This window comes from Macaca mulatta, chromosome 4 (genome assembly GCF_049350105.2).
Source record: "Macaca mulatta isolate MMU2019108-1 chromosome 4, T2T-MMU8v2.0, whole genome shotgun sequence".
Taxonomy (NCBI): domain Eukaryota; kingdom Metazoa; phylum Chordata; class Mammalia; order Primates; family Cercopithecidae; genus Macaca; species Macaca mulatta.
In genome coordinates, this window is record NC_133409.1 from 114025719 (window position 1) to 114037090 (window position 11372).

The 11372-nt window shown below is 44.2% G+C and overlaps 1 pseudogene; it reads right to left on the reverse strand.

Annotated features, from left to right (window-relative positions):
- Positions 1 to 7768: 7768 nt before the first annotated feature.
- On the reverse strand, positions 7769 to 8864 carry LOC717369 (keratin, type I cytoskeletal 19 pseudogene; annotated as a pseudogene).
- Between the last annotated feature and the right edge of the window lie 2508 nt (positions 8865 to 11372).

An 11372-nucleotide genomic window follows, 5' to 3' on the forward strand; every position in this document is an offset into this window, starting at 1 on the left:
AGCCCTTTACTTTTTGCAAAATTATTCCTGGAACTCAAAACAGCAATCACACAAATGTTCCAGGAACTTAGGCCAAAGCCTTTCTCTCATTTCTTTGGATATTAGCAATGCTGCTGTTTCCAAATAGACTGTGCAATTCCCATATATATTGTGTGTTATACATTAAATCTGATAAGTATATTTATGGACATATCCATGAACCCCAGACCCTCTTTTCTAGGCCCTGCCAGGAATTTGACTCTCTCCTACAATAGTGCTGATTAAAATCTTGCCTACCAAACAACCCAATTCAGTGTGCACTGGGTTATTTTCCATGAAAGTAAAAGCATAGTTTTAAGAAAAAAAAGTGTCTTAGTTCTCAACCATTTGTATACAGATATAATCACCAGCATAACTGAGGCTTTTCCCAGGATTATTCAGAAAATTAATCCACATATAGCTGTTTGGTTTTGGTTTTGGTTTAGAAAGATATACTGTATGGAAAACAGATTCTTTAATCTTTTTTATAGTTCTAGTCTGCTAAAATTCTCATAGTTAACTACAATCAGATTCTTTTTTTTCATTTGGAGAGAACTGTTACACATGACCCACTAGCAAAATCCATTTTTAGCATAAAATTGATATCTATTTATGTTGTAACAGATTGTGTAATCACTGGATCTAAAACACTCAGCAGTCTGCCTACATTTAAGAGGCAAGTATCCGTATCTCACAGGCCGTCTTGCAGATTTTTCTAGGGAGTTGGTTCTCATTTCCATCCTTCATCATCCTTAAAAAAGGATAAAAAATTTTCTTTCCACAAACTAAACATGACCAAAAGTTTTTCTCAGATAACCACATGGCCAAAATATATTCTGTTTTAACCCTAAAGCATTAGCTAGTAAGGCAAAAATCTAGTACTAGATGTCAGGAAGTACTCTGCCTTCTGTCTTTAGAAAAGCCTTCAGTTTTAGTGAAAATAAAGAGAAAGTTGAACTAAGAATTTGGCAGCCAAGGAGATCTGACATCCAAATATTTTTAAAATATTTTAACTTATAGTAGAAACACATTCTTTCTCATCAACCCCATCACCACCCCATTCCTGATGCCAAGTGCGCAATTGTGATGCTATTTTCAAAACAGTTATAGAGAGCGACATTAAGCCCTAAGAGCAAGAAGCAGCATTTTCCAGGTGACGGGGTATCCGTTTCCTCAGGCCATTGGACTAAAATGCTGAGCTTTGCCTCTCAAAGTGTATATGATGTATGCTTTGGTGCAATTGGGAAACTTCAGATAAGTGGCAGAAGAGAAACCTGTCTCTCATGGCCCACCTGGTGTTTAAGCAGCCAGCTGTGAAAACTCAGTTAGAAAAAAATGTCAAGAAGGACCTTTTTGTTACCATTCTTTCACTCCTCTCATCTGGTTGGCCTGCCTTCTCTCCTTCATGAAAACCTAGCACCTTTAGGTTCACTGTACCTGCACCACTACATAATCTGCAAAGCAAATGCCAATGAAGGGCTATAAGGATGCCTTTGATGTCTGTAAAGGGGGCTTACCACATCTGCTCTCTTCACCATATATCTGGCCTCTAATATCCAACCTTCCATACCAGATGCTCAGTCAATCCTGGCTGCAGGAATTGAGAAATGTTGACTGAAGACAACTTAACGGCATACATCCTCCCAAGGGCTTATGTGATTGAGCAAGTGCTAGAGCCTCAAACTGAAGTAATCAAGACTAGAAAATAGATGTCCATGACCAGTCAGCCTGAAGGGGGAAGCACAAGTGTCCCTGAAGAACACCAAAAGCCCAAGATCACTCCATATCCCATACATTTAGGATGATTCTGTGTCTTCAGAAGAGGTATCCCCTGCATGTCTTCCATTCCTCAAGTAAGGGCCAAAACAAACACTAGCTCTACCTCCATTTAGTCCCTCTCTCAGGTCAGAGCAAGACCTAGCGGTGGAGCCTGGAAAGCAGGTTGGAAGTCGATAGTGGACACTGAGGAGAACAGCAGTCTGGGAGTTCTTGAAGGAAGTCTGTGTGCTCCTTTCTTCATCACTGAACACCTAGAGAACAGAAAAGAGAACTGACTCTGTTCCTTCTGTGTCCACCATTAATTAAGGGTCTAGATCTAAACATCAATGAATGGAATAAAGTTAGTTAACATTCTTTAGCGTTTAGTATAAGCCCAGTCTTGTTCTAAATGCTTTTCACCCATTAATGTAATATTCACAACAACATCAACAATAGATTTTACTATTACCTGCCCCTCTTCCATTTGATGAAGGAACTGTCCCCAAAATAACACAGCTTTTAGGAAGTGAAGCCAAGAACAAAATAAAAGAAATAATATTTATTGATAGCTCATCATGTAGCAGGGCTTTACATGTAATATCTCACTTAGTTCTCACCACAACCTTGGGAAACAGGCACTATTACTATTGCCATTTTACAAATGTAGAAAATAGGCTTGAAATGATTTTATAACTTGTCCAGACTTTCACAGCTGTAAGTGACAGGGCCAGAATTCAAACCCAAGGATGCAGTTGGATGTATAATTGTTCCAATTTCTATATTTATATGATGGGATTGGAAATCTTCAAAGTATTAAAAGATTGAGACAGTTGTTTGGAGACAGGACAGGAGAAGCTGGAACATTCTTGCCTTTTCTGCTCCAGGAAGCCTGAGAAGATGGGCCAAGCCCTATGGTTAGCAAGAGAAGTAACAAGGGGCATTGAACAGTGAAAAGACTGTTAGGTGGAAGCTAACCCTGGCAGGAGGTGCCATGGAATCTCACAGCCCCTGGAAGGGGGCCTCCCCAAATGTCACCTACTAAGATGGGCAGACAACGGGACACCTTCAGCTGAACTTCTCTTCAGGGAGAGGGAGGGGAGCTGGGAACTCCAGGTCCTTTCTTTCAATATCTTACCCTGGCCCACAATCTTCTATTGTCTATATTTTCATCTCTAACCACACCCCACTTGGATTTTGCTCCCTGGCAGCAAAAGGCATTAGTTATATTTCAGCATTATCTTTAATATTATTTTTCAAATTAGCTGAATTGATAAAGCACCGAACCAAATCAAATTAGCAACTTTTTTCACGAGTATGCTCCCATCGCTAATAGTTACAAGGTTTTAAACTCTTACCCATTAATCCCCAGAGAAATTGTAGTAGGTGGGGAGGAGGACGTTGGGGTCTCTGTTTAGAAAAGGTGTGTTGCATTGTACCTTATTTCTAACTCTCAGCGGTTTTCACATGACCGTGACTCACAGACGTGATGAGGAAATTATGTTAATTAACAAGGTTAAAATTCCAGACTCTGCTCCTAGTGTGATTCATGCTGTATATTACTTGGGGGAAAAAAGGCTAAAAACCAGTATTTTTACACTGCATTGTAATTGTATTTTTGACAGAAGTCTAACACACCAATACCAGAAAGCGGATGCCCCAAACGTGTTCAAAGAGCCAGCCATGTTTTTGAGGATTTAAAAACACTTCGTATTTGAGGACGCTATAAATAAGGGGCTGAGAGGTAGGTCAGTCATGGAGGTTCCATAACGATCCAGGGGTGAAAAATTATTTAGAAGTGCCAATGTTGGGAACATGCTGCAGGTTTTAAACAGAAAATTAGTGAATCATAATCATCAACCAGAGGGGCCAATGGTGGGTTCTTGGAAGTGGAATTAGGGACAAATTCCCCCAGGGTTGAACTTAGCAGAGACTGGCATTAGCCAAGGGTCTAGGCTGCCTGCTCCATCTTGAGGCTGCCCCAAGTCCAGCCTTCCTCCCCATCTCCCAGTCCTCAGCTCCCACCACTAGTCCTCTTGCCCCATGTCTAGTTGATTATGAGAGGTGTGTGGGAAAACTTCACCTTCCTGTTCATACCCAGGAGTGGATGAACAGATCCAGGGATTAGGTGTTTGTTGGCCTCTGTCTTGAATCCTGGCTCCTAACCTCAAACCAAACAAGGCCACAAACCAAATCCAGCCCAGAGCATTGGCCCAGCCATCCATCCACCACCACAGGCCACATCTTCACTAGTTGTGGGAAGTCCTTTCCCAGATTCTCGCTTAAGATTCCGTTCAGGGAGCCCCAATGAGCTGGGTGCGATGCAGTGACCCTTCGCGGAGGCTGGCTTCCACACACTGCAGATAAACAGACCCCTCTCTCTCTCTTTCACCTTGGAGACCCTTTGCCTCTCCATACTCTTCCCCCGCTTCCTCCCTGTCCATCAAGCCCAGGCCTTGAAACTCGCAGTTTTCCCTTTACACTCCACACCTTATTAATACCACTTTATCATTGGCAGGTATGAGGCAGAAGCTTCCTCTCCTAAGGGGTGGTGGAGGGAGGCAGCCCTCTTTGGCCGATAGCCAGCATCTGGCCACACGCAGATGGTCCCACTTAGACCTGGCTGTGGAAGTTACCCCAGGTCTTCTCAGAACCTATGGTTTTATGCATGATTCCTATTTTCTGGAACTGTCTGGCTCTCTCACAACTCCATGCATCTGTCCCTCCCTACTTAGCACATAGAAATACAAATGTTTGTACTTTGTAGACAGACATATGTTTAATAAAGAACTCGAACGCCTAAAAAAAAAAAAAAAAAAAAAAAAAAAAAAAAAAAAAAAAAAAAAGAATTCCGCCGAACTGAACTCTGGTGGAGAGCTGGAAATGGGCCCGCAGTGCCTCCTGCAACTGGTGCTGCCTGTCCTCTGCGCTTTGGGGAGGAGAGCGTGCCTCAGTTCCACCCTGGGAGACCCCAGCTTCCCACGGTCTGCAGGCACAAAATGGAATTCCTTCCATGGGGAACTCTCGCAGGCCTTGCACCTTTCTTCCCTTCTGCCTCTTAGGCTACCGCCGCCGCCACCGCCACTTGCTCCCTTCCCCAAGCTCACTTCGCTGCTTGGGGACCGGAGGCTAAAAAGCTCAGCTGGAAAGCTACAGTGGGGCGGTGACAGCGCGGAGACCCGCTCCGCGAGCGCAGGGTCCTGGGTGAACTGGGAGGGAAGGAGCGCCCGGCTGGCCTCGGTTCCTAGAACGCCCCCGCTGCGCGCGGGGTGCAGTGGGGAGCCGGAGACCCACCAGCGCGCCTGGCTAGCGAGTTGGCGGCTGCTTCAGTTGACGTTGCATGGTCAAGGTGTGGAAACTGGTACCTGCTGCTAAAAGAGACATCGCCATATTCTTCCCATTTGTTTTCTTTTTTGTGTAAAGCTTTTATTTTTAAACAGCCCATTACATATGAAAATTAATTTCGGTCATTGCTGGGATTGAGAGGAAGTAATGTGAAGGGCATAACGTGTTTGAAGATATGTGGCCCTTAATATATATCCCCTTACTTTATTAAAATTTCCTGACACTTGAATACAGTACTAACAATCTGCACGTATTATATGGAACTGTACCATATTGAAAAATAACACACAAATTGCACAAAAATTCTTAAAAACATAATTTTTTTTCTAGTAGCTTTACAGTTTCGGATCTTACATTTAAGTCTTTATTTTCGAGTTGACTTTTGTATATAGTGTGAGATAAGGGCCTAGTACTATTCAGTTTTCCAACATCATTTATTGAAGAGGCTGCCGTTGTACAACATGGGGACTATAGTTAATAATAAAGTATTGTGTACTTGAAAATTGCTGAGAGTGAATTTTAAGTATTCTCAACACAAATTAATAAGTATGTGGGGTAATGCATATGCTAATTAGCTTGATTTAGCCATTTCACAATATATGCATATTTCAAAACATTATGTGTTGTACCATAAATCTATACAGTTCTAATTTGTAAATTAAATTAGAAACAAAAAAATGTATAACAAAGAAACAAAAATGGGAGATTATGTGATTGAAGCCCTTTGCAAAGCTGAAATGTTTCTAAAACTCTCCCAGAATTACTATGTGGTTTGTTTAGCACCCAAAGCGTGTGTTTTAATGCGCTCAGCCACTCCCGGGCCTTGAGAATCAAGCCTGTAATCAAGATCACTGAGCGACTGGCGTCTTCATAGGAAGCAATTGACAGAAGACTCAGGATGAATGGAAGATGGACTCTCCCTGCCTTTCCACACTGAAAATATACTTCAGAGGATTATTTCTGATAACATGAAAATTTCTTATAATTGTAAGGGGGACGTTTTTTGTAGAGCTGAGCACCAAAACAACACAGATTTATGCCTAAACTATATCAATTCTATTAAAATGAACACAATAATTTCAGGTGCTAACATGAATTACTACATACCATGGCTGCTGACTGGGCTTCTTCAGATCTCTCCTGGTTATTCCTGTGTTAAAGACTATGCTCACAAAAATGTGTACAGATGACAGAACATGTAATACTGTAAACAGAAAAATAAGACTGAAAGAATCCAAATGATGTGCCCCAGGGTATTCTGAGAGGAAAATTTAAGGTCAACAGAAGCCGATGTGACAGCTATGAGGATGACCCCTAAGGACTCTTTTTTGTAGTGTTAGTGGGGAGGAAAGCCTAAAAAATCTAAATCAGACCTTGTATCAGCAAAGAAATGCTTCATAAGTTGGAGGAGAGATATAAATTAAACTCTAGTTGACTTCTCTATACAAGGACAGGAATATCACAAGATAGACTCCATCATCAGGTTCTAGATGTTCTATTCTGGGTTGGGGGCTACAGGAGTTTCAAGGTGAGTCCAGGCTCCACAGAGAACCTTCTCTATAACTTTGATCTAATTCCCTCTGGATGCCTTGGATTTTCCTCTCGGAAATTAAAGAAGAGAGCAAAAGATTCCCTGGGCCTGTCTACATCCACCACTCTATCATTCTACAAGTATGCACCAGAGCAAGGGAAGTCTGTCCTAGAAGCCTCACAAGATAACTAGGAGAGTAAATGGTAAACAGGAGCCAGGCCCTGAAAAAAATCAAGAGGTACCAAGTTTTGAGAAGGCCTGTATTTAAGGCATGAAATAAATTCAGCCTGAGTCACAAAGAAGAGTTTTGAAAAAGATAATAAGGAAATAGCTAGGTGCAATGGTTCACACCTGTAATCCCAGCACTTGGGGAGGCTGAGGTGGTCAGATCACCTGAGGTCAGGGGTTCAAGACCATCCTAGCCAGCATGGTGAAACCCCCTCTCTACTAAAAATACAAAAACTAGCCAGGCTTGGTGATGTGCCTGTAATCCCAGCTACTCGGGAGACTGAGGCGGGAGAATGGCTTGAACCCAGGAGGCGGAGGTTGCAGTGAGCAGAGATCCTGCCACTGCACTGCCTGGAGCAATACTCCGTCTCAAAAACAAACAAACAAACAAAACAACAACAACAACAACAACAAACAGAGAGAGAGAGAATAAGGAAACCATGCTTATATCTTATCCACTCAACACGAGGTTAAGTGCCTCCTCACCTGACCAGGATCATTGAGTTGGATAAAGGCAGATGGATTCCCTGCTTTCACCTTTCTTAGCCTGGAGAAATGGAGAAACAGAAGTACAAATGGGAAGCAGATTCAATAAAGTGCAAGCAACGTGGATCTCACTGGGTGGCAAAGTCACGGGAGATATTTATGGATTTCTGATTAGTTCGCCGTGTTTTCTACATTTTTACAACAAGCATGTATTGTTTTTATTTTATACACACACACACACACACATAACCACACACATGCACATATACATATATATATTTCCCTTGGACCATAAAATTTATTGGCAGATCAGGGGAAGAGCAGGGGATAAGGGTACCTTCGTTCCCATCCTCCCACCCAGGAGGCACCCTCCGAAGGACAGCAGAAGCCCCTTAGCCTGCTGCCTCAGAGGACCTTGGAGGCAGAAAGATTATTGTAGTGATCTTCCCGGCCCTCGAGCAGGCTGCGGTAGGTGGCGATCTCCTGCTGCAGCCGCGACTTGTTGTCCGTGAACTGCTGGTACTCCTGATTCTGCCGCTCACTATCAGCTCGCACATCGCCCAGCTGGGCTTCAATACCGTTGATCAGCGACTGGATCTGCGCCAGCTGGGCTCCAACGCGCGCCTCCGTTTCTGCCAGTGTGCCTTCCAAGGTGGCTTTCATGCTCAGCTGTGACTGCAGCTCAAGACCCTGGAGGGTGCGCTGCAGGTCAGTCAACTTGGACAGGCTCATCTGGAGCTGATCCGTGTGGCCAGCGACCTCTCGGTTCAATTCTTCAGTCCGGCTGGTGAACCAGGCTTCAGCATCCTTCCAGTTCTGCTCCGCCATGACCTTGTATTGGCTTCGCATGCCACTCAAGATCCTGGCGAGATCGGTGCCCCGAGCAGAATCCACCTCCACACTGACCTGGCCTCCCACTTGGCCCCTCAGCCCACTGATTTCCTCTTCATGGTTCTTCTTCAGGTAGGCCAGCTCTTCCTTCAGGCCTTCAATCTGCATCTCCAGGTCGGTACTGGCCAGGGTCAGCTCGTCCAGCACCCTGTGCAGGCCGTTGATGTCGGCCTCCACGGTCATGCGCAGAGCCTGCTCCGTGTCAGTCTTGGTTCGGAAGTTATCTGCAGCCAGATGGGCGTTGTCGATCTCCAGGACAATCCTGGAGTTCTCAATGGTGGCACCAAGAAGCTTGTCCTGCAGGTCCTGGATGGTCTTGTAGTAGTGGCTGTAGTCACGGGAGGGCCCGGGACCCTGCTTCTGGTACCAGTCGCGGATCTTCACCTCCAGCTCGCAGTTGGCAGCCTCCAGGGCGCGCACCTTGTCCAGGTAGGAGGCCAGGCGGTCGTTGAGGTTCTGCATAGTGAGCTTCTCGTTGCCCTCCAGCAGCCGGTCGGACGCGGCCAGGACGCCGCTGTAGCCCCCCAAGGAGGACGAGAACAGACACGAAGCGGCGGAGGACACGGAAGCGCCGCGGCCGCCGGCCCCAGTGCATGCTGGGCGCGCAAAAGGCGACCCCTGGCCCCAAACTCACGGAGCCGCCGCCCAGGCCCCCGAAGGACGACTTTGCGGACGACTGGCTGTAGCAGTAGGAAGTCGTGGCGAGGCGGAGCACGGACGGAGTGGCCCTGGTGCCAGAGGCTGAGATTCGCGGGAGGAGCCATAAAAATTTTTTTTTAAATGGCTACTTTACATAAATATCAGATTATATGTTTGTCACTGTCGTACAAGCACTTGATGAGGGAAATGACCGCTCAACAGATGACTATCTGAGGCTGAGGTTAAATGGCTTATTAAGATCACAGAACTGGACCGGCACGGTGGCTCACGCCTGTAATCCAAGCACTTTGGGAGGCCGAGGCGGGCGGATCACGAGGTCAAGAGATCCAGAGCATCCTGACCAACATGGTGAAACTCTATCTCTACTAAAAATACAAAAATTAGCTAGGAGTGGTGGCGCGCGCCTGTAGTCCCAGCTATCCCAGCTAATCGGGAGGCTGAGGCAGGAGAAGGGCTTGAACCCAGGAGGCAGAGGTTGCAGTGATCCGACATCACTTGCCACTGCACTCCAGCCTGGCGACAAAGCGAGACTCTGTTTTTTGGTGGTTTTTTTTTGTTTGTTTGTTTGTTTTTTTTTTTTTTTTGAGACGGAGTCTCGCTCTGTCACCCAGGCTGGAGCGCAGTGGCCAGATCTCAGCTCACTACAAGCTCTGCCTCCCAGGTTTACGCCATTCTCCTGCCTCAGCCTCCCAAATAGCTGGGACTACAGGCACCCGCCACCTCGCCCGGCTAGTTTTTTTGTATTTTTAGTAGAGACGGGGTTTCACCGTGTTAGCCAGGCTGGTCTCGATCTCCTGACCTCGTGATCCGCCCGTCTTGGCCTCCCAAAGTGCTGGGATTACAGGCTTGAGCCACCGTGCCCGGCCTTTTGGTTTTTTTTTAAAGAAAGAAAGAAAAAAAAAAAAGCACAGACCTATAGTGAAGAAGAAAGATGGTGGCACGCACATAACTGCATATTACCAAAAGATTTTTTTGTTTCTTTTCTTTTTCCTTTTTGCAAGACAGCTGGGATTAAAATCTAAGCTTTCTAAGTCTCCGGATCTGTGCCCTTTCCACCAGCTGACAGTGTCTGCTAATAACAATATGCACTCTCAAGGATCAAGATAAGCACGCAATATATTCAGTCACAAAAAAATGAAACGTAAGAAACCTATATATGAAAAACATTTTCATGTCTCACTCTCCCTTTTACTCTGTCACTATGCCTTTTTAATTTTTAATTTCTTTTTATTTATTTTCTGTCTCTATTAAAGGCATACCCTTAAATCGTATTTGGAAAATAAATAAAAGGAAAAATCACATATTCTCATTATACTAAAATGACTACTGTTGATAAGCATGTTAGGTATAGTCAGACTTAAAATATACGTTGAAGCATGTATAAAATTCCCTTTATGTGCCTACAAGTCAAAAGTCATCGGACACACTCTCCAATTATAAGAAGTGCTCTAAATCTAGACGCTTCTCACACAGGCAACTCTGGTTTTCTCTGGGGTGAATAGCAGCATCAACCCCTTCTATCTGTATCCATAAGACAACAAATTTCCTACATTTTCCAATTTTTTCTTCATCTTCTACATCCTCATTTGGGTTATTGTAAAAATTAAAAGAAATTAAATAGGTAAAGTAACCAGTTATGTTTGCTATTAGCAACAGCCTTGACACATTCTCACTTTTTTCAAGAAACCTTCATTTGCAACCCTATGGGGAGTAACCTCTCCCTCTGCTGTTCTGCTGGTATTTTCTTTGTACCTCTAATAAAGCAGAAATGGGGTCTGTCTTGAGTTAGAATTATTTATGCACGTGTCTATTTTCTACCCTGGATTATAGGCCCCTTCTGAGCGGGGATCATATTTTATTCATTGTGTTTTGCCCACATTGGGCAGGGGGCCTTGTACTGTGAGAGCACTTTGCCAAGTGTAAAGCACTATCAACTTGATGATGATTTGTGTCAAGCATATTCTGAATTGTATTGCATTCTTTGTCAGTGAGGGTCATTACTACTCCTCTCCTAGAGCAATGTTTATGAAGTTAGAAGTTAGGAAATTCTCCTTTCAATGAGAGAGCAATACCAGATGTTAGAAATGTGGAGTCCAGATACATCTTCTCATTGTTCTCCCTGGAACAAATCCACTTTCCTGAAGATGGAATTGTCTTTTTGCCTTGGTCGCAATGTAAGTAAATAGAAGTCACCTTTTCTAATGAGACACTTCCTCTTTCATGATTTCTTAGACAAAGGCATGAACACACAAAACGTCCCATTATCTAAGTAACTGAGGCAGTGAAGAGAAAGGAAGTATTGAAGAAAATGCATAGTTTATGACTTCTTTTTCAGTGGTTTGGAAATACTAAGCTATGGAGAAGGGCAAACCATGGAAGGCTATTCCTGTAAATGCCCTCAGCATTCACTTAGTTCAAGTCTTTTGTTCACACCTAAGGAAAATGAAATAGAGAAAAG